At 42.9% G+C, this 22,681-nt stretch overlaps 1 protein-coding gene across 3 annotated transcripts in view; it reads left to right on the top strand.

Annotated features, from left to right (window-relative positions):
* Nucleotides 1–22,681, top strand: part of spop (speckle type BTB/POZ protein) — a 124,251-nt gene that overhangs the window by 44,428 nt on the left and 57,142 nt on the right. The gene's annotated exons all lie outside the window — the stretch shown is intronic.

Raw genomic sequence — 22,681 nt, 5'->3', positions numbered from 1 at the left:
TAGTGTTGCAGCTAACAAACCTGGAGCCGGTCATAGTGCAGTTGGGTGTGGAGTGGTGAGAACAGGGCAAATTAGAGGGAACTCTAAATGAAAGCCAGGTAGATATTCAAACGAACCCTCCCCAAGGGCAAATGCTCCTGGAGCAAAACAAATGTCTTACAAATGTAACAAATGTGTTACGAAAGGAGACGAGGTAAACTGCAGCTGCCGCCACCCGGCCGAAGACTTTTATCCCAGCTCCTCCGGTAGTCGCGAGGAAGCTGCGCGATCAGCGCGCGGCACGTTGGGAACGGAGATCCGGAGGAAGCCGGAGTGTCGGGGGGGTCGGGAGAGACGCCCCTGCACGTCTCAGATGGAATGTACCTGCTAACAGCCCTCGCAGCGCCTGGGGATGAAGAGAGGGGACTTAATTAGCGCGCTGTCCTGTGAAGCGCGGTTAATCAGCTCCGTGGCGGCGGCGGGCTGCGCACACGCTCGGCTCGCCGCTTTGAAACTTTCTTTAACCGTTGCCGGTTGCCTAGCAACTCCCAAAATGAGTTGAGGCGCTGGAAGTTTTTCCAGCCACCTCATTTTCGCTCTTATTGCTTTAGAGAGTCAGCGGCTCTGACTGGCACTTTTCAAACAGGCTATTTTGAGGCCTCTTGGAGCTGTTTCTTGTAGCCTTTTCAGGCCTTGACATTTGCTGTGCAGGGTGAATATTTACCTTTGTGCGTGTGGAGGTGGGTTAGCTGTATCAATAAACCTCACAAGTTTTTCAGGGCCGCCAGCCACACACTGCGCTCGTCTCTCCATACCCCGAGCCCTTTGACAGCACTAAGCATCTTAATGGTCCCATCATTAGCATAGTCTAATTTCAGTTTCCCAGGCAACCCCCTGCCCATGGCTACGACTGGGCTTTCCTGTTTTATCTGCTGCTCGTTAAGGTTGCATTTGCTAATGTTTTTTAAATAATGAAAGGCGAGTTTGTCTTCATCTGATTGCCGGGAGAGCTGATGAAGTGCACGATGAGGCAGCCGTTATTTTCATCTCTTTGTCAGAAAGGGGGCCACGGCTTCGAGTAATGAGCTTTGCTCTCCTAAACGGGAATCTTCTTCCCTCTTTTTAATGGCCTTTTAACGATTGAGTTTCATCAGATTTCCAACACTGGAGTAGGAAACAAAACTTGCAGAGGCTCCAATCAAGCAACTTGCAGTCAAGTAGAGAGCTTGACTAGTGTGCAGCACAAGTAGTGGGGTTGCCCTAGACACCAGGACATGGGCCAGGCCTGGGACCATGACTCGGACTGTGACGTGGACTACGACAAATACCAGGACAGGGACCAGCTGCAGGAAAAAGGGATGATCGGGGTAGGGAACACCTGGAGTGGACCTGCTGCAAATGACTGAGAAGGCTTTTGTTTGGACAGCTTGTAGCCTGGTGGCAAGTCAGGGGAGCTGTAGAACTCTAGTCCCGACATAGCCTTGTCGTCTCCCATGAGACAAACTGTAAATAGTCACCTTTTTGATGCTGCTTGCGGTCAACCTAACGTATATGTCAATGAACGTATTCTCTAGGCTACGACCTTCTTGTCTCTTAACAGTAAGGTAACAAGCCACTCTACAATTACTCAGCAAGCAAAAGCACCATCGTTCTTGGAAGGGAAAATGTGCTTTGAGTCGATAAACTCGGCTTGTCTGCTTTAAATAATAATATCGTCCCCTTGATGTTGTCTTTAGCAGTTTCGTTAATTAGCTGTTAAAGATTGTTCAGATGCTTAATGTGGTCATTTAGGTAGCCATTGTGCAATTTAATATTGGAATGACATACTTGTGTATTTTTCAGTATCTGTGGTACATTACGTTCTAGTGAGCAGTATTCATTTACTTATTTACAACTGAAGAGAAAGCTTTCTTGGTGAGCCGGAATGCAAGATTTGTTTCTGATGCAGCCAATGTCATTCTCACAAGTTTCCCTTGTAATGGTGTTTACTGAACTTATGTCTGTTTGCCAATGGAGAATTCATAAGTAAATACTATCAGATTTGTCTGGTCATTGGGCTATGGAAAAGTCTCACCACTTATTCTGTTGCTGCCACTAAGCAGTTGTGGGAGAAAATGTGCACACTGGGCACAACTGAGGTTTCAAACATTTTGTCTTAAGATTTGTTGTTAGTGACATTTCTGAACCCTGAATGGAATTGAAAAAAATATGCCTTATCAAAAAGCATTTGATCTCATCCAGCTCTCAGCGCATTTTAGAGGGCCTGTGTCTCTTTTAAAGTGATACCTGTTGTCATCAAACAGTTTTAAAATGTATATGGAAAGCGACAAGTGAACCATGGTTATCTTTGAGCCCCGTGAAAGCCAGGAAATGAAGATCTTTGATTTTAAGACATAGCAGTGCTGCTCTATGAAGCATAATACCAACCAAGGTACAACGAAACATTCCTGTTTCTGTACAGGTGCTCTCAAGTCTTCCTGTCTTGTCATTTTACTAAGTATTTCTGAGGTTGTCACTTTTCCAATCCACCCATCCACTCACCCTCACAGACGCATCCACACTCGCATCATGCTCATGTTTCCCACCCAAACATGGGGAGAGCATTCAAACTGCACACAGATAGCCGTCCTGGAACTGAACCCAGAGCCCCAGTGCTGTGAGGCAGCAGTGCTGACCACTTCCTGCCCCACTCCGCCAACAAGCTGGATGAGTTTTCGATGAGCTTTTCAGTCCCAAGTGCTGATGCCTCAGTAAGGCGGTTTTAAGAGTGAAATTGGGGGGAGGGTGAGTAGGAAAAAGTCCCTCTAATCTGGAGGCGGCTGGGGGCTGGCCTCATGAGTGCGGAAGAGGGCTCGGTAGCTCATTTTCACGTGGCCCAACTGTGTATGTTACTGTGTGTTGGCATTCTGTGTCCATCTTGTTGAGTGACATGTTTTTCCAGGGGGCACAGGAAGTGGACAGAAATATGTCCACTCCAGCTGCACAGACACGTTCCCCTTCTCCTTCCCTCTCTTTCTCGTGCTTGTACTTTATAGATGGATTGTGTGGGTTATTTTCCTTCAACTGGAGATAAATCCGTGTCAGTGGCTATCAGTAGTTTGAAGGATGAGAGCAGGTAAAGACTTCACTCCTGATTATGCTGTTTTTCTCCGATATATGCTTCAGCCTTCTGGCTTATTTCCTCAGCAGTGCAGGCTGTGAGAGTGAAGATGAAACTATACCAGAAAAAAAAAATGAATTCAGCCCATCAAGCTCCTGCACTTCTTTCAACTGGCTGCTTAAAGATCTCAGATCCTTGACAAGCAGTTTTATTGAGAATCATTAATAACTATGCATAAATTAATAAATAATCCTTAAACTTATAGACTGCTTTTCTGGACACTCCATTAAGAGTGCTCTACAGGTCATTGGGGACTCCCCTACCAACACCAGTGTGTAGCCCCCACTTGAATGGTAATTGTCATCAGATCTCTGTCATTTAAATCTATTGACCACAGCCTTTCATGCTTGCCTTGAATTGTGCTAAATTATTGTGCTATTAATATACTGTAGATTTGCACTTTCACAGTGCTTCCCCTTTGTTAAATTTAGGTTTTACTTACTACATAGTTATTGTTAGGGGAAAACCTCCGGCAGCAATATGTAAGAAAAAAATAACTTGAAAGCGCAGATCACTTCTAACCCAGTTTAGGGGATGCAACTGGTAGGTGCCAAATCACAGTGCTTGGAGCAGGGAGATGAGAGTCTTGTGTCACAGCTGTAAACGAGGAAACTACAGCATGTCAGGGGAATGGCAGGCTGAGAGGAGTATAAAAGCCTGTCAGGCTCTATAAAATTCCCTCAAACAGCTATGACTAGTGGTAATTAAAGCAGGAAAGAGGCCGGTTGGATCTCTTGAGTTGTAAAAGTGAGAGCTTCTGTCTTTTTCCTTTCTTATATGCCGCTGCGCGTTCTGGGGCTGCAGCTCAGTTCCTCAGGAATCGCTTGCTTTTGAGGTAGAAATCATTAAAATAATAATAAACAATCTCCTCAGTTGTGGTTCTTAGAGACGCAGTCCCGGAAGATGGTTTTACTTCCACAGTAGCCAAAATGGAAGTGGCAGTATAGATGATCTCAGTCAATAACTGAATTAATTACGTTATTAACAGCTCAATAGGAATGTACATCAGGATGAAGAGACCGTGTGACTGGTCTAAGCACTGGTGAAGAAACCAGATCTACCCAGGGCTTGTGTGTTCTAGAGTCAAGGAATAACCAAAACCTCAAACACGCCATCCAGTTCAAATTCCAGAACCAATTCCCAATGCCAGCTTTGTACTGGTTTGACTAGAAGACTAATTGTAATCAGATGTTTGCTATTGAGTTTGCAAGTTGCTCAATCAGAAATAGTGCTTGTTTGGAGAGCAGGCTGAGCCCTGTGGTCTTGGTGTCATTGGTTTGAGGCTGGGCCACATCTTTTAACACACTGAGATCAGGCTTCGTGCAGAGCAGAGAGTAATTGTGTGAGCTTTAGCTGATCATGACCAGAGACTCCTTGGAGCTGCGAGATACCTATGGGCTTCCAGTAAAGCCAGTGAGGGCCCAGTCAGTCAGTGCTGGTTCTTCAGTCTTTGCAAACTCTCCAGCAAGGCACTGTGCAAATTGCAGCATGACAAAAGATACACAGCTCCGACAATCTTTAAACATGCTTTTATATCTCCCTCAAATATAGAAGTACAATGTTTTGGTTTCTGCTCTCCTCTTTTTTTTTGCGGCTTTAAAGACTTCCACAAAATAAGCTCAGAAACCTTGAAAATGGTGAAATGCACCACAAAAACACAACTCAGGTGAGAGCATGCCCAGGCAATACACACAATCTTACTTTAGCTTGAATTCTTTTTAATTAGGGACATCAGGGGGAGAGTGCCAGCTTTTTCTCATTATTTCTTGAAAAGGACTTGTAAGCAGTAAAATAGTACATTTTTGTCATGACCATTGTAAAAGACACGTACAGGAACCACAGAGAAAAGATCAGCATGTAGGGCAGTTGGCGGGTCTGCCTGTGGCTGCACAGCTGCTGTGGTCTGACTGCTTGTTACCTGGCTTAGTGTTGTCTCTTCACTGTTCTTGGCAGTGTGACATTTAAAATCTGAATGGCAAAAAATGGTCACTTATCTCCAACAACAAGGACTTCTTAAGTGGTTCTTGCAAACGAAAGGTTTGTAATCAGTGCCGAATGTGATAACATAGTAAAGCTTTGCTGTCAAAGTTTTCTGTGTAGCTCAAAAAAATATTTTTAATGCCAAGTGCTGTAAGTGTGTGTCGTGTCACTTACCAGATGGTATTCAATTGAACTTTGTAGTACTGAAGGCTTGTGCTTGTAACTTCCATTTGTCAGGTAACCTGTAAGATGAAATTCTGAATTCCTCCTTAAAGGGAACTGCCTACCAGGGAAAAACAGCAATGTTATCTTGCTCAGTCCCTTGTGTATTTCTCTGTCCTCTGTTGAGTTTGTGAAATATTGCCTGACTGTGTTACTGTTAAGGCATGGTGAAGCAGTGGTGACCATTTTTGCCTTTCAGAGCCATGGCCTTGGGTTCACTTCCTGGGATGCTGCCCGTGTGGAGTTTGTATGTTCTTCCCATGCTCCCTTGCAGGTTAACTGGCCTCTAGAACAATTGGCTCTGGGTGTGTCCCACCTATCCCTGACTTGCCCATTAATGATCATTACTTGCCATGATAGGCTGTCTCTACCCCACAACCCTGAGCCGCTGTCAAGTCTGTTGAAACCGAGTCATTAGTAGACTGTGAAGGTGTCACTTGTACTTGGGTCCGCATCACACAGAACCTCAGAACGAGGCTCTTGGACAGTTTAGAAAGCAGGCTTTCTTATCTGTTGAAGTCTCCTGGTGGATGCAAGCATGTAGGTATTTTTAATTTTTTTTTTGCACAGTAGCTACTGAACCATTAATGTAAATTAAACCACCTTCTCCTGCTCTGCCTATGTTCCTGCAGTCTTTTTGTAGTTGTAGAATGACACAATCGCCTTGAACTTCAGTGCATCGTGCAGCTGATCAGACTGCCTGGGAAGGTCCTCTGGTTTGCTGAAAATCACAGTCCGATTGTTAACAGCTGTCATCTCCACGCCTGAGGGTGCAGCTCGAGTTTTGAAAGCATTAGGACTTTCAGGCCTTTAATGACTTCTTTTCTGAGTTTTTTATGTTGTTTTTTTTGTTTTTGCTCAAGACCAAGACCAACAGGACTTTCAAGGTGCAGTAGATGGGAAGCTCCCTCCATTTCTTAATTAGATCGGGCAACTGTTAATGCCGAGTTAAGTTCATATGTTGTGCAAACAACCTCCTTCAAGGGAGATCAATTATTGTTCACTGAGAGTGCACAGAGGATGTGAACTTTTTTTTCCTAAAACAAAGAAATTCTGCCTGGAGATGTTTTAGTAATGATCACATAGCAAGAACAAAAGAAAAAATCAATAATTGGGAGAACAAATTAGCAAGTGCATAAAATCCAGTGTCAGACTTGTAAATTTGTCAGCACAGTTCCTGTCCATTGGAAAGGAATGCCAAGGCTCGTTAGAAAAAAAACTAAGCATTCCCACTGGGTGCTTTTTGGACACTTAGGTTCTGGAATTGCCAAATGTTAATCTGCTCAGCTCAGCTTTCTGGGTGTTCTGCTGGGATGGAGACTATGTGTTAGTCCCCTGAATCATGCATTGCCCCTGTCCAGCTGTTGTCGGACAGGAGAGCTGGCTCCTAGATCCAGCAGGCCATGTGCTTGCTGCAGTTTGGCATGTCCTGAAAACCTTGGCTGACTCCAGACCCGCCTGACACTGGCTTGCTTGGACTGTTGTGTGCTGCTCCTGGGGAATCCCTCTTGTCCCTGTCCCGGTCACCTCTGAGCTCCTGCCCGCACAGCCCACACAGGTGTCAAACCCTGCTACCCTCGTGCTGTGAGGGGCTTGTCATCATCTTACACCATTTCCTTGTTCTAAACATGGCCTCCACACTTGCTCAGCACCCTCAGTGTTTGATGGTCATCAATGTAGCATTTCAGGTCACACCTTGGGTTCAAACTGCTGTCTTGAGCATCTCCTCAGGCCCCTCCTGTACCAGCAGCATTACCATTATATAGCCTGATCCGGTCGGATCTCAGTAACTAAGCAACGCATGGTTGGTCAGTACTGCGATGGGTGTCCTCCAAGGAAAGCCATGTTGCTGCTGTGGTGTTTGTTGCTCTTGCCTCTTAACTAGTCTTCCCATGGCATTACCCCAGTATGATGACAGGGATTGCTGTGCTGTTGGAGTCACTGTCCTTCCACTAACTAACCGCTCTTAAGAGTACAGGTGTTAAGCCTGGCATTTTCTCTGGTACCCCTAAGTTCCCACTTGAATGAATGTGATTTTTGTTCTCCACCTGTCTGCTGTGTGAATGTGGGGTCTCTCCTACATGTGGAATGCTCTGAGATTCTTTAGGATGAAAAGGGTTGCACAAATGTAAGCAGTTAGTCTGTGTGCTGCAGGGGATTTAAACCCTCTTGATAGTCTTGAGGGGTGACAGCATTGAAGTAACGGTCTCAGTAAGTGTTGTAACTGTTAACTAGCACCGCTGTAACCTGTAACGTTGCAGGACTGAGTTCCAGCTTTTTCTTCCTAGGTTTCATCCTGAGCTCCGTGTAAGTGTCTTCGCCTCCTGAGTTTCTTGACAACCTACATTTTTATGGAACAAATACAGAACAACAGTCCGCTGCAGCGACTCCTCACAGTGTGCTCTGAGCCTTTCCGTGACACTTTCCTCTTCTGAATCCATTTTGTTTAGCTGATAAGGAACAGTCAAACAGGTGCTGAATCCTGCCTGAAACGTTATCCGCAATAATCATCCGCAGCTCCTGGAGGGGAAGACAGAATACACAAATGCGGTAGAACCTCACCTTTTCAGTTGTCGGGGCTTCACTTGCTAATTAACATTCATTCCATATTCCATCACCAAAGTCTTTGAAAATAAGTGTTATTTCTGTAGAAATTACGTTTTGCTATTCAGATTATTGAATTCAGAATTAATCCTAGCAGGCGGTGATGCTAGGATTTAAGGTGAATTAGGACTTGGGACAGACCTGTGACACTTTTGCGGATATCTCCTGCATCTGTTGGCTCTGTGGGATGAGTCAGCATTTCTTTTCTAAATTGGGGAATAACATTTTTTTTCAAATGATGGCTGGCAGTCCCTGCCACTGTAATCGCAGACGGATTCACTAAATTCAGGCTTCAGTTTTTCTGTCTTTAAGTATACTTCGTGACTTGTTTCTGTCATTTGCACAATGGGTAAATGTTCAAGAACTTTCTTCAAACAGTAGTCTTCTTCCTCCTCTTCCTCAGCTTTTCCTCTTTCTGTGAGGATTTCCGCTGATACCTGTTTAAAGCTCTAGTGCGTCTCGGCTACACCTGAGAAACGTGGTAATAGGGAAATTTGTTCAGTTTAGGGCATTTTGTTGTGTAAAAACTTGATTGTCTATGAAATCCACCAAGATTACTTTTTTCCCTCTTTAAGCAGAATGTCAAGACCATACTCTTATAGCAACTCATAAATAGGAAACAGGGGAAAATAGAGCACTTAGGAGAGGTGATTTTTTGTCAGAACAGCAAGTAGTATAATAAAATGAAACATATTTTAATACTTTTTCCTCCTGTTATCTTTACAGTATTAAAGAAGAACTGAAAAATGTTAATGTGCTCAGCTCAGTGGCTCACCTGCCGTAGCGACCAAAGTGCACCAGTACTCACTGCCCAGCAGTGGGGTGAAGAGCAAAGTGATGAAGCACTATATAATGGGAATTTTTAGGAGGCCATGATTGATAAGGGCCGGGGGGAAATTTGTCCAGAACTCCAGGATTAACACCCCCTACTCTTTTAGAAATATGGGATTTTTAATAACCACTGAGTCAGGACCTCAGTTTTACGCCTCATCCAACGGATCATTATACTGAGGTATGAGGACCTACACAGACATCCGGGTGAGCGCCCCCTACTGGTCCCAATAACACCTCTTCCAACAGCAACCTTAGCTTTCCCAGAAGGTCAGACATCCAGGTACTGGTGAGACTCAAACCTGCTGAGCTTCAGGTGTTTGCCAGTTGTGAGCCACAGGATGATACAGCTGCACATATTTGCTGTGAATAAACAGGACAGCAGAAAAATAATCATGTTTTTGTACTGAAGGCTGACAGCCATGTCTAAAGTTGACAATCTGAAAACATGTACATTTCATGTGTGTCAGCATGGATAATGTTGCAAGCTGTGCACAACTGTTCAATTACCTGAACTAAAGATGTTCGGTCATTCTCCCTGGTTTTAGTAGGAGGAAATGATGGTGATCGATCAAGACAGGGTTTTTCTCTTGTTTTGATGCATTTTAGTTATTGGCGCATTGTTGTGATGCAGGCTAGTTCAAATTACTGTTTTAATTGATAAAACAGCTTTGCATTTGATCAGGACGAGCAAACGAAGCCGGAATACTCGGCACTGTGTTTCCCTCTCCTGTGTCTCTAGGTGAATCATTTGCTTTCATTTCTTCCCACAAAGTGGTGATTTGATCAATACAAACTGCTGCAGCTGTTCTTCAATTTTAAGCTTTAATCTCCTCAGTCAGTGTCATTCTAACTCCCTCTGAGAAAACGCACAATGTGAATAATCAAATAATCGTTTCGTTGCGGTTCTACTGAACAGTCCCAGGTAGTCTAGATGGCTGAAGTTATGATTTTTATAAATTAAAAGCAGGGAATGAAAAAAAGTTCATGGAATTATTTGTTGTTGTTGTTGGTGAGCTGTAAATGCCCTGTAATCTGTTCCCAGTGTAGCAGGGTAATTCTCTCATGTTGGAAGTGCCAGTAACAGTAATTTACTCAAGGGTTATTGCTGACAGAAACTGGAGTGGCATCCTTTCAGGGGGTAAAGAATAGCCCAGCCTCCTTTTTCCTGGTATTCCTGTGTTCCCAAAGGATGTCACAGCATCTGTGAAACACTAAGCAATTATCCCAGCTTTCCACATGCTTGGAATAAGAACCACCCTCAGTTTAAATAGTTTAACCAATGCTCTTTTCTGTCTGATGTACTGTGCAAGGTCCATTAAACACTTTCTATTCTTTGGTTATCATATGTGTGTCATCATAGCTTCCTGTGTTACAGCTTTGACTGGGATGGCATGGTGGCACAACAGATGGCATTGTTGCCTCACAGCGCTGGGGCCCACGTTCCAATCCGGATCTGGGGCTCTGCCTGGAGCTTGAATGTTCTGCCCATGTTGGCCCTGGTGTGCGTGCATGTGTGTCTGTGTGTGCCCTGCGCTCGAATGGCATCCTGTCCTGGGTGTACCCTCTCTTGAGCACATTACTTGCTGGGATAGGCTCTAGCTTACCTGTGACCCTGGACTGGAAGAAGCAGTTAGATGATGGATGGATGACCGAACTTTGATTGTTTTCAGCTCTTGAACACAATGATTTTTGCCTATAATTAACTACTGCATTTCATATGTAAAATAAAAGCTTAAAACTTTTAAGTAGAAAAGAAAATTGCAAATAAGATCAGATCACTTTATTGGCCATATACAATTTCTTGTATTAGGAATTTGTCTTTTCACATATCCCAACTTGTTCTCCACGAGACACACAGACAGGGAGAGAGGTTTGGGGTCAGAGCACAGGGTCAGCCATTTATATGGCACCCCTGGAGCAGTTGGGGTTAAGGGCCTTGCTCAGGGGCCCAACGGAGTAGGATTCCTCTGCCGGCCGAGGGATACGAACCAGCAACCTTCCAGCCACAGGCGCAGGTCCTGAGCCACAGAGCCAGTCCAGTCAAGCTTCAATTAGGTAATTAAGTTGAGCTGGATTGAAAACCAGCAGGTGTATCATACTCCAGGACCAGGACGAGGACAGTTTAAAACATGGGCTTTGCATTTTTGTTTTGTGGATTTCCGATGCGTTAGGGGAGACTAGTGATATCTCTTTAATCCTGTGGTAAAGTTGCTCTTCCAGCAGAAATGCAGGTAGTTCCTTTGAATTTATCACCAAAATTCACTAAATAAGAAATATGTACCTTCTAAGGTGCAAAACGGGCTATGCTGGCTTATTTATAGTGTGATTTGGTATTTTTGTATAGTTCAGAAAGGGCAGCTGATCTAATGAAATCTAATACCTAGGGACCGCAAAGGTGAAGTGTAGTAGTGTTTCATCTCTCTTTGCTTTACGGTAGTCCACTGTAGAAAATCCTAAAAAAAGAACAAAGTTTCCAAACGGCCAGAAATCTTATTTCTCGATGTGTTAAATTTGTGGCTCTATTGGTTTTTAATAGCCTATAAATCCCAGTATCTCATTCAGCAGTGTCCAAAGGAAAGCAGTGTTAACAGTGTAGCTTTTTCCAGATTCCAGCAGCTCTTTTGTATAAAGCAGTGCCTCCTGTTCTTATTTTTTAAAGCACTTTTCCAGAGATTACTTCTGTGCCCTCCGGGTCGGGGCACAGTTAATTATTTCTGGCATTTCACGAAACTCTTTTGCTCCAAACACAGTATAAATTAAATTAACAAAGACCTTCTAAACTAAGTAAATTTGGAATGCATTGAAATTGCATTTGCATTGTTTAGATTAAATAACACTGACTTTGAAGCGGATTTTGGCAGACAGTTGATTGCATATTAAGTTAAAAGTACAGCTTTTTGAAGAGCACTGTGTTTTTGTAACTGTTTAATAGGCCTCATGTGGTCTGGACATACATCACTAATAAGAATCAAATGGTGAAACAGGTGAAGCAAAGAAGTGAAACGCAGTGTAGCTCAGAAATAAGTCCCCAATCCATTTTCTCTTTTCCCACTGTCAAGTTAGATGACCGCCTGTCCTCAAGATTACCTGGATGCTTAATGACTCTAAAGAGAAAGAAAATTAACACATAAACTGATACCTAAACCTGGCTAAAGTGGTCTCTTTAATTAGCTTGAGGCAGCAATGCATATTGGTAATCTGGTAATAAATAATTGAGTGTATCCTGAATCATTTTTATTCTAATTATTTTTGTTGAATTCATGCAGCAAGACTAGAAAACTCTGTTGCGATACAGTTGTGCACACAGTTGTGCAGATGGCGTGAGTAAACCATTTGTTGCACTCTGTATCTGAATTGAACACATTTTACTGACTCAGTGCTGAAGAGGCGGCTTTAAAAGGTGTTTCAGAGTATTTCAGAATGATGAGGCCACCTGGGATTCCTAATTGTTATTGTTTTCTAATGCTGCCTCGAGGTAATCAAACAACAATATCAATTAAGCAGGGTTTTAGTGCTTATGATATGCACTAATTACTTTTAGTTCAAGGGCGACTTTAAACCCCCGACCTGTCTGGATGTGTCATGAGGATTGCAGGGCCAGATGGCAAGCCTCTCAGTAGCTACAGCAGCTAGCTGGCATGGCGGATTAACAGAACAGCGCCATATTGATCACAGGCAACAGGGTGTGCAGCAAGGCTTTCCTGCTTAGTTTTCCATGTTTAAAAGGAAACAGAGATGTCACTGTCCTCTTAACTTCACCATCGAGCAGCTTGCAGAGGAGAGGGAGCTGCAGTGAGATTTTTCATCCTCTTGTCATTCCGAAGTCCTGTAGCTCAGAAAGTTACACGATTAGTTTGCAAATGAAGTGTGTTGTGCAGCCCCTTATGAGAGCGGTTTTATGTGTTCATTTTTTAAAATTAGCTCTTTGCATTCTGCAGCTGTAAACACAGAAGTATAAATGTAACCCCAGAGAAATTTGTGCTAATTACTGCAGGAGGAGAGAGCTATGACGTCCTATCACTCAGTCTTGTGCAGGTCATTTTTCAACCTGATTAAAAGGCTTAAAGGTGCAGTTGCCGTGTTCCTGTTTCTTAATCTTGCCTGATGAGAGTGAGTGCTTTACCATTTACTCTGCTTAAGTTTCTGTCTCAATGAATTTAGCATCCTGTTTTTATATCGAGCCCCACATCTTGCAGAGATTGCTTTTGAAGTCAGCTGACAAAGAACGCAGCAAGCTTTGATTCTAAAGTTTAAATCTAGTTTATACTATATTTGAATAAAATCACTAGTAAATATTTAGAATGTGTTGAGTGCTTGCCTCCATATTTCAGAGGCCTTATTTTTGGTCTCAAGGACTGCTTCATAAGGTGGGCTAACAGAATCTACTGTTAGCCTTGAACAGAGAAGATGTCGAATGTTAATGTTATGGTAATGTTATTGAAGAGCTCGGATTGCTCAAAAAGTGTTCAGAATGAGAGCCTTCTATACTCCACAGTGTGACAAGACCTTTGGGATGGAGGCTGTTTGGAATAATCTATCCAGCCTTGCTGCTGGCTTTTCCCAGGATCTTCACAAAATGACTTACTGAGATTCTGGCAGACATTGGTTACTAGAACTTAAATGAACAGAACAACCTTAGTTAAAAATGGCTATAGAGTAGCACATCTATTAGTGGAAGGAGCCTTCTTTTTTTAAAACCTTTATAACATAATTATGTGCGTTAGCATCCTTAGCTTTGTAGTAACTGCGAATTGAACAGCGATCATCCGTTTCCAAGGCTGACATGCTGTCAGCACAGTTGAACTGACAGACAAGCCTGGATATGTGTACTAAAGTCAAGTGTTTGACTTGAGAAGTGAAGGATGTAACTAAATCGCTCCACACAAACTGAGGATTGCAGCACCTCACATCCAGCAGCTCTGTCTGACACCTCTTTCAAAGATCCTTCTTTTCTGCATCATTCTATCAGAAAGTCTGGGCTCTTTAACTCTGAATACACTATCTCCAAAGGGAGCATTCATTTCATTGTCAAAAGGGATCTGCAAAGCAAATAGGCTTGTGGCTGATTTTGTATTATGAAATGACCTAAGGTTTCTCATTTTGATTCAACCAATTCGGATTCCAGGTTGTTTGTACAGTGTGTGTTTTTCACAGCCATGATCCCAGTGATCACACTTGCGGGGTGGGAGGATCTGCAGGCAGTGCCCATCTCAGGGGTTTGTGCTGTGGAGAGACGCGTCCCTCACCCACAAATGCACACTGTGTCACTGCCTGTGTCGCCCACCCTAGCCAACTGAGCGATTGAGCACCACCTTTTCTGGGATTCCCAGGGTCACTGTCTGCCAGTTACATAAGCCAGGCTCGATCCCGTGACACCTGGAACTCAATCTGCACACAGGCAAGACCTTTACTGAATGAAACCCCCTGACCTTTCTTTATTCTTAACAAAAACTACATCTTGCAAGTGAATGCTCTATCAGTAAAACTGTTTGCAGTGAAGAAGTTGAGGAGGGGGGACCGGGGGGGGGGCTGATTATGTACTCAATTGAAAATTGCTTTTATGAGTGTCCAGGGAAATGCAAAACCACACTGCTACCTGAGGCTACATTCCACTATTAAACTGCACACACAATTTACACTGCATTAAAATGTAAAACGATGCATGGAGTGTTAAAATAAAGCATAGTAAACAAATCGCTTCAGATAAATAGAACATGGAAAGCAAATTAGATTTAAAGCTGCAGTGTCTGCTAAGGGATGTAAAGAGCAGGCACAGGGCATGTACTGGCATCAGGAGAGGTTTGCACTAGCTGACACATCTTTTGAGAAACACAAAACCTTGTCCATCACCTCGATGACTCATTTTCATCCTCCTGTGATGGTGTGATGATATGATATCCACACCACGTTGAAGAGCAAGCCAGTCAACACTCTGATTGTTTTAAGGAGCCATTATCCTGACTTTAGGTGTTGACATACTGGCAGATCTGTTGGATATATAAGAAATTCTCTCAGTGGTTGACTCACACTGTCACTTTCAAATTCAGCAGCACCTTGTACAGCCATGTTGTGTGTTCCTCAGCAGATTCTTAAGATTTGGTTTCTACTAGCTAGTAGTCATTTTATCTGCTTTATGTAGTTAAAATAAAGCAGGAGTTGAAAGTTGCTAGTTTACCAGATACCTTTGAAACCCCGTGGACAGGGGTGTAATAGTAGTAATGTGGGCAATCCAGAAACTCATTGCTTCTCCAGAGTGAAAGAGTAAAAAAGTTAACTGGCAAGGGGCACTTTGCATCTTTTTTTCCTGTCTTTTTTTGCATTTGTTTTTTATTTTTTGCTCATCAAGGGTTTTAAAGCCAAGGTTTAGGAACCTAAGCACATTAAGCTATGCAAGGCTTTTTTTGTCTTTGCTGCCTTGAGAGCACTAGAGCACTGTGCCCCTTTCTTGCAGTACGGAGGGAACCAAGCAGAACAGCAAGGGTAAATCTCAAAATTCCCTTCCCCACCGAGGGTGAGCCGAATGTCAAAATGCAAAACATTTGCATTTTAAATAGAAAAAGTCATAATTCCAGGAAACAACCCCCTTCAACACAACACTGATATCCCCCGCCAAGCCAGACTCCCAGTCATCAGCCCCTACAACTTTACGATTATCACAGGAATAAAAAGAAACTCGGGAGCAGAGAAAAAAGAAAATAGAAAGACAAGAAATTAATTCCGCCCAGCGATAATTCAGATCCACTTGTCTACTTGACAGTCGGGTTGGTGTCTTATTTTCTCCCGCTGAAGTGCTGCTGCTGCTTAACAAGTGCTGGAAGAGCCTTCATATTTCACCAGAGTAGCTGGGGGCCCCATCACTTAGGGACGGCCATGACTCACACTGCACCTGGGGAGCTCCGGCGAGTGCCATTAGAATGCAAGGCGTGCTTTGTTTTCATTAATGCACTTTTGCAGCAACTGGGACCAAAAAAGGTTGTTTTTTCTACACCTAGACTGGTATATGGACATTGAGGAGCCAGCGCTTGCATGTTGCAGTGTCTGAGAAACCTGCGGCAGTGCAATGGGCCCAAACGCCTTAATGTCACCAAGCTCGGGCTCCTGTCGCTCAAGGCTGTGGGAACCCTCTTCAGTGAAGACAAGGTTCTCGGTGCTGCACTCACTGGGCGGCAAGAACTCCAGTCACCTGTCGTGACTGGTCACATCAACGGCCGCTCAAAGATGCATTGGTGTGTGTTTTTAAAGAAGCATTCATTTAAAAATGGCATGCAAATCAGACAAATCTTCGGCTGGGTTTTCAGTCAGATCTTGGGGGGACATAGTGACCAGTGCAGTAAGGTCAAGCAGTTGCATGAGTATCAGTAAGCAGAGCCATGGTTTATTTGGTATTATTTAATTTTAAAAGTACTACTGATCTTTACAGGCTGCCATGAGTGTCCATGAGTAAGTACCCAGGGCTTGTGGAGGTACAGTGGTGCAAGTGATTTCTGCCTGACGATCCTTCTTTCTTAACGTCAGATTTATTCTGCTGGAATACCCTGCATCCATGCGACATGTATTGTGATGTGTCTGGCTTGCCCGGACAGCTCCTTTATATCAGACAAAGTGAAGAGGCAGTGCTTTAAATGTGAAAGATTTTATTTGCAATGATTGTAAATTTAATATTCTTTATCTTTCAGTAGTTTTTTTATGGATTCTGAGTGGTGCTTTTTTTTGCCATTTTTCATGGTAGTTACGATGCACAGTTGCATCTTTTAAGTGTAATGTGAAATTACACCTGCTTGAAGTTGAATTACCCATAGCTGTTTTAGTGGTGGGGTTTTGGCTGTTTTGCTGGTGTTCGGGTGCTGTGGGTCTTGTTCTCCTGATTTACGCAGAAATAAGCCCTTGGGGTCCATTTGTGCTGTGTGTGCCTTTTATAATGCTTCATAATGCTTTATATACTTTGCCCCCGTTAGGCAAAAGGAGAGGTAACAGAATCTGTGAAAGACAGGAACATTCCCAAATGTGGTGGTGACGGATGCTGGCATTTAATTGTTATTTTTTTAATCCATGTGATGATTTAACAGTAATGCTTCAACTGCTGTGGAGTCTTTATTTTTATTATTTTAAAAAAGAGCGCCGATGAATCAGAATTTGAATTTCCCTAATATACGCAGGCTTGATCCCTGTGGGTGGACCAACGCCATTTTGCAATGTTATATTGAGAGACTTTAAAAAAAACAAAAAGCACTGTTGGTCCCAGTACTGATGCGCTCATAGTACATCCCTGTGGAAAGCTAGGCCCCAGCAGGGTTCTTGATAAAGTAGTTTCTCTTTTCTCTGGCTGACTGGCACGAGCTGCTCTGTAAAGACGTGTGTTTTGTCCCTCCTCCACTCCAGTCTGCTCGGGACCATGTGCTTGGGGGCTGGGCCTGGGTTCGTGCGCGCACACGTGTGTGTTTGGGGGGGCGGGGTGCCTCAAGTTTGCATCAGCTCAGCCTGTTCTCAGTGGGACTGGGTGTACTGCAAGACTGAATCATCGTGGGGGGAAAGAATGAGTTTCCTTAATCCATAATTGAGTTTTGTGCCTTGATTTCATTGTCCCCAGGGCAACTTTCTGTTGGTAGGTCTTGGTGCTTTAAATGGAGTCTGCTCCACAGGAAAACACCACCTGGGGAGAGGCTGGTGGGTGGTTATTTGTATTTGATGTTACTCTTTCAAGTCACAGTAAAAGAGAATTTCAATTGCTCCTGTTACAGCTATCACTTTTCTTTCTTCCTGACTTTTTGTTTACTGTTTGGTGATTCCATGACTCAGAAATGCTGCCTTCCCCAGTAGTTGACATCACTGTTAAATCTGGGTCCCTATACTTAAAGTTTCAAAGGATAACTTGAGGAGTGATTCCTTCATGACAATTCTGTATTTAAAGACATATGACTCTGTTCTCCCTGTGGTGGTGTCCTTGATCTGTTGTGACCTATCAGCCCTTTCTGTCTGTCCACAAATAAATCTTTCTCACAGCAGTCCCTCTCTTAGGCTGCTTAAGAGAGGGACTGCTGTCCCTCAGTGATCTCAGCAGATCACTGAGTGATCTGTGGCTCTGGTACAAGCCTTGTTATCAAGACAGTCCTGGTGCAAGGCCTGGTTCTGCCCTTGTCTCCTGTTTTGAATCCCTTTGCTGCTACAGATGTACATGCTGTTGTAGTGTGCAAATCCAGAATGCCAGGCTTGGAGACTGGCTGATATACTGGGTAAAGTGAAGAGCTTGTTACCAGGAGGTTGCCAGTTCAAACCAGTGGCCGTTATGCAGAGCCATTATGCTTTGAGTGCATTTCTGAACTCCATATGCTCCATCAATCGAACAAGCTTTAAAGCCAAAGTCTTCCCCCCCCCCCCCCCCCCAGTAAAGATGTGCAGATTGCAGGGTTCTTTGCTAATTTCTGATGACAGCCATAACAAGCCTGTTCCTGTTCCAAAGCCCTTCATGGCTGAATTCCGCTCGTGCAAAGACGTGAATCCCTCCAAACATGAGATCTTGAGGAATTAAAGGGCAGATGATTTCCATCACTCTAATGCACATAAAATTCAGCCATTTCACAGCCATAAAGAAGCTGCCTTTTGTGTTTTGGCTTCGTGGTGTTGCAGTTTTCAACTGCAGAAAAACATTAATCCTCCTGCTCCGCGATCACTGCTGGAGCCTCGGAGAGCAAGTGTGTCTGCAGGAGAAGAAAGCTGCACCTCTCGTTACTTGGAACTGTTCTGGTTTTCATAAATGAGCTCTTAGGGAAAATCTTTGAGCCTTTCTCTCCGACTGCTCTTCTGCAGTCATGTTTAATGTATAAGTTAATATGTGAAGATAGTGGCGTCCCCTAATGAATATAAATGTTGTCTCGTGCAGTTTTTTTTTTGCCGCAAGGGGGAAGGAAGTTGGAGGTAAACAAAATTCATATGCAGCGAGAGAGATGCCCCCACTTTTCTGAAAAGGCTGCTTTCAGATTAAATCATTTAAATCAATTATAACCGAACATATCCTACCATGGTGTTAAAGCGGAGGTATTCTTGCCATCCTTTGTTTTACTTAGCAGGCTCACTCAACAGCAGGGCTGAACCCTGGGTGAATGAGATTTTAAAGCTTACTCCCCTAGTAGAATAAATAATTGTCTTTACCGACTATTGTTTTGTGTTCGATTGCATGTCCTTTATTTCCTCTTTGCCGTTTCTCGTGTTGCAGGTTTGCTCATTTTGTAAAAAGGCCAAATGTTCTTTCTCCTGTTGTCTCCTGGTGTTGCGACACAGAGGAAGAGCTCAGGTTAGGACACTGACACTTGACCTGCTTAGCAGTTTGGTATATGTAAATTGTTACTGTTAGGTATGTGATTAACTGTGTATCCTTACACTGCAATAAATTAATAAGACCCTGGGAAACAAAATCTCATCTTTCAGCAACATACACCATTTTCCTCACTTGCCCTTGTGAATGTACATTGCAGTCCTGAGTGACCAAATAGAGTGTTTGGACAAGGTGTATGTTTATTTTAGTCTCTTTGCTGGTATCTGTATTTAGGTATAGAAAACACTGTGGCTCATCACTGAGCATGACTCTGCATGCATGCGAGGAGCTGTGCTGAGGGTTGCCTCATCTTGTACAGCATCTATCTGCCATCCTATTCCTATTAAGCAAGGGTGGAAGTGGCGTGTAATAACCCACAGTGGCATGGCAATACAGCCAGAACCTCACAAAGGTATAGTGTTGCTAATACAGTCAAACATAACAATACCTTCTGAGCAATACACTACTGTGGTGGTGTACTGGGTGTTTATTGGTCTTCTTAGGCATCTCTGTCCTGAGGACTGCATCATAGAATAGTGGAATTTGGTGCATGTGAAAAATGTGATGATCGTGGACTCCTCCAGTGATAGCAGTGGCGGACATTATTTTGTGCCGCTGTGTTTGCTGTTCTTTCACTCCTGCATGCTGTCATGGGCTTGGGTTATGCTCCAAACGCGTGGACAGTTCTCACAAGATGTTTGAATAGGCCAGTTAAATTCATAGACACCTTCTATAACGCTGTAGACTTTGTCCTTCACTGCAGGTCTGGTGTAATTTGCTTATCCTGCCCAGTTCTCAGCAAATCATCCTCCTCCAAAGGTAGTTTCTGGCAGAATAGTTAATATGCCCAATTACACGACAAGGCAGACTACACAGAACATATAAAAATAAGTTGTACAACTCATAAGAAATTAATTGCTAGTAAAATAGAGATAATTTAAATTGCAAATACACACACTTGCACGTCTACTAACTTTTTTTAATGATTAAGATTTTGTATTACAAAGTAACAATACCATGACTGTTTAATTAGCATTTGCACACTGATACAAATGGCAAATCAAAAGCAACAGAGAGACAGAGAGGGGTTAGACAAGGTCAGGTTAATTACAGACAACAAGGGAAAATGTCTGAGTGGAAAAACCCATTTCAGGATCTCAGGTGAACATTGTCTTTGCGCTTTAGTACATCAGAGTTGAAAATAAAAGGAATTCTTCATTCTTGTAAGTTCTATGTTTTGATGTAAATATGTAATTTGTTTGTGCATCTAGCACATAATCGTTCTGCTATGGTATTTTGTTATGTCTATGTGCTCAGTGAAAACTGAGTCATCACTTCAAACCTTCAGAGCGCTAATTGTGAATGGAGACAGATCTGTCATAGCAATTAAAGGTTGAAGGAAGATGTATTTTTGTAACTTTGTTATGGGTTTAAAAGTTTTTAGTCCTAAAGTCCTTTGTACCAGCCTCTTGCTTTCTCCTGTGGAAAAGCAGGAGACAGTGCAACCTGTTGAGAGAAGGGCATTGGTGTTGCCAATGAAAATGGGTTTCAGTCTTGCTTGAAACATTTGAAACTTATTGAGATAATGCAATATTTTCTTTTTTTCTGGATTCTAATTTGCATTTTCATAATTGTAATGAAAATTGTAAGAGAATTGTAATATCAAATATCAGCATTAGAATTAATTGTGGCTTATTGGCTCTTCCAGTGTTTACTGAGTGGATCTGGAAGGTCTATCCTGCTTTTTTTTCCACCAACCTGAGAGAGAAATTTCAAATTGAGCACTACTGCTTTGTTGCATTGAAATGTTTCACTTTTGTGCACATCGCTAATCACAATCTCTAGCAATCAGTGGATGAGACTGTGCAAATTACAATGTTAAGAGAAGACTAATGGTGACTTTAAACTGCTTATCTAAATAGGTTCTTGTTTTTGCTTACTATTGACTGCTGATGCTAATATTCTAATACTATGCCCTGGTAATGCAGCAACAAATGAGCAAATTAAATTGAATTCCACGTTGAAAGTAAGAAGAAAAAAACAATTTTGGCTGTTGAGTTAAGGAGTACAGTTATATATACAGCTTATGCTTACTCTCAAAGCAATGTGGTAAGTAATTCCAGTGATGTCACACAGTTCCAAGGGCAGCTTTATAGATTATGATGTTATTCTGTTGTCATGGATACTGGATACATGGATGTGCTGTTGCTTTCATAGGTGTCATGAATGGCTGTTACGGTGTTCTGATGACGTCACAACAGAAGGGGCAGTTGCCCACACTTACACGTAAAATTCAATCCAGTTCAACACAGGGCTTGAGTGATCGGGGCTAAAGAGAGAGCTGTTTATTTACAGTTTGGTTTTAGCTTAATTACCATTGTGGCTCTATTGATCTGTCTGGATCTGAAGTATTGATCTGCCTGTTCGAAGAGTTCAAGAGTGCTTTTATACTTCTGAATTCTGTCCTGAAATCTGTAAGTTTAGGGCACCTTGAGTGCACTCTACATCCGCTTAGAGCTACCAGCAGCAATCAGGATGTAATTATTTTCGTATTAGTAGCAAGTTGTTATTAAGCAAAAAATGTAACTAGGTTTTATAAATTCTCTTCTGTAATTTTGTTTGTATCACATTTTTAGATCTTATTTTTCAGACCAGCCTCTGTTTTTTTTTCCTGAAAGCTACTTCGGCATGTTCTGCTTTAGACCTTAAAATGCCATAACATTTCATTAAATCATTCACAGGTGATTGTTATTTTTTCATATTGTGGATGTTTAGGGATTCCTTGAGATTGCAGTGTTGGCTGACTTTTTCAGGGTCACAGGGAATCAACATGGGTTCCGGAGCGGGAGCTGGAGGGACTTTACATAAAGAGTTGTGGGAGACTAGAAGCAGATGCCCCATATTGTTGGCTGCATAGAAGTCGTAGATCGATGAATCAGCTACTTGTATGTAAGCAGTATGGACTGAATGGAGTCCATTCATCTGTAATCCATCTCTCTTGTGAGGCTCACACCACGATAGAAGGGTGAAGAGGTTTTGCACTTTCCTGTGCTTCCCGCTGCGTCACAGTAACGTCTGTTTGCACAGTGGACCCCAGGGCACCGGCTGCAGGACTGGCACCACTCTCACTGACACGGTTGCAGACTCCCATCAGTGGTCACGGGGGTCTCACTTTCGTAGTCAAATAGGGTGGCCAGGTGATGACGTTGCCCAGACATGAAGCAACAGCGCCTGCTCCGCAGTGCTCAGTCTATCCTATCATGCTCCTTTTCTTAACGAGTCAATTAGGAGCCACAGTAAGGGTCTTGGTCACATTTTCTTCCTTTAAATGCTTTTGGCGCAAATATGATCTTGCCGATCCCAAGAATATAACTCATTTATAAAACATTTTCAGTGTAGCAAAATAGTGATGGAGACTTAATATTCCTTGCCATTATGCATGTGCAATATTGCTGTATTAGGAATTCTGTTAATAAGGTTATTGGAAACAACAGTACTTGCAGGGGCAAGAGTGGTTAATTCTGGGGATTTTCACTAGTGCTGGTGATCATGTTTTTGATTAATGTGTTTAATATAATGTGTGCATCCTTTTG

Source organism: Atractosteus spatula, chromosome 26 (assembly GCF_055471065.1).
Source record: "Atractosteus spatula isolate fAtrSpa1 chromosome 26, fAtrSpa1.hap1, whole genome shotgun sequence".
In the NCBI taxonomy this organism is placed as follows: domain Eukaryota; kingdom Metazoa; phylum Chordata; class Actinopteri; order Semionotiformes; family Lepisosteidae; genus Atractosteus; species Atractosteus spatula.
This window is presented reverse-complemented; position numbering and strand designations above follow the sequence as displayed.